Genomic DNA, 524 nt, shown 5'->3' with positions numbered 1-524 from the left:
CCCAAGTACCAATTCTCCACACCAAACACCAAGCCCGAAAGTTAGAAGTTAGGTACACAGGGGTAAAAACCCAATCACAGGGACCGAAGTCCAATCATAGGGGTATAAACCCAATCACAGGGACCGAAGTCCAATCACAGGGGTATAAACCCAATCACAGGGACCGAAGTCCAAAGTTAGTTCCACAGTTAGTTCATCACAGGGACCGAAGTCCAAAGTTAGTTCCACAGTTAGTTCATCCTCAAACAGCCCAAGAGATACTCAAAGATCCCCCACTCCATATCCAACCTCAAACTCATCTCAAGAACAAAACACTCATAGTGTTCATCTCAGATTATCATCTCAAGAACAAAACACTCATAGTGTTCATCTCAGATTACGAACACAACCACTCCCAGAGAATACAATCAAGGATTCAACCAACCAAATAGACTCATATAATGAACCAAGAGAAGTGAATAAATACTCCAAGACATGGTAAAATACCCAACAAAATACCCCAACAACATTTAGAAGCAAGTAAA

Source organism: Ipomoea triloba, chromosome 16 (assembly GCF_003576645.1).
Source record: "Ipomoea triloba cultivar NCNSP0323 chromosome 16, ASM357664v1".
In the NCBI taxonomy this organism is placed as follows: Eukaryota; Viridiplantae; Streptophyta; class Magnoliopsida; order Solanales; family Convolvulaceae; genus Ipomoea; species Ipomoea triloba.
The sequence above is the reverse complement of the archived record's forward strand: the minus strand, read 5'-3'. Positions refer to the sequence as shown.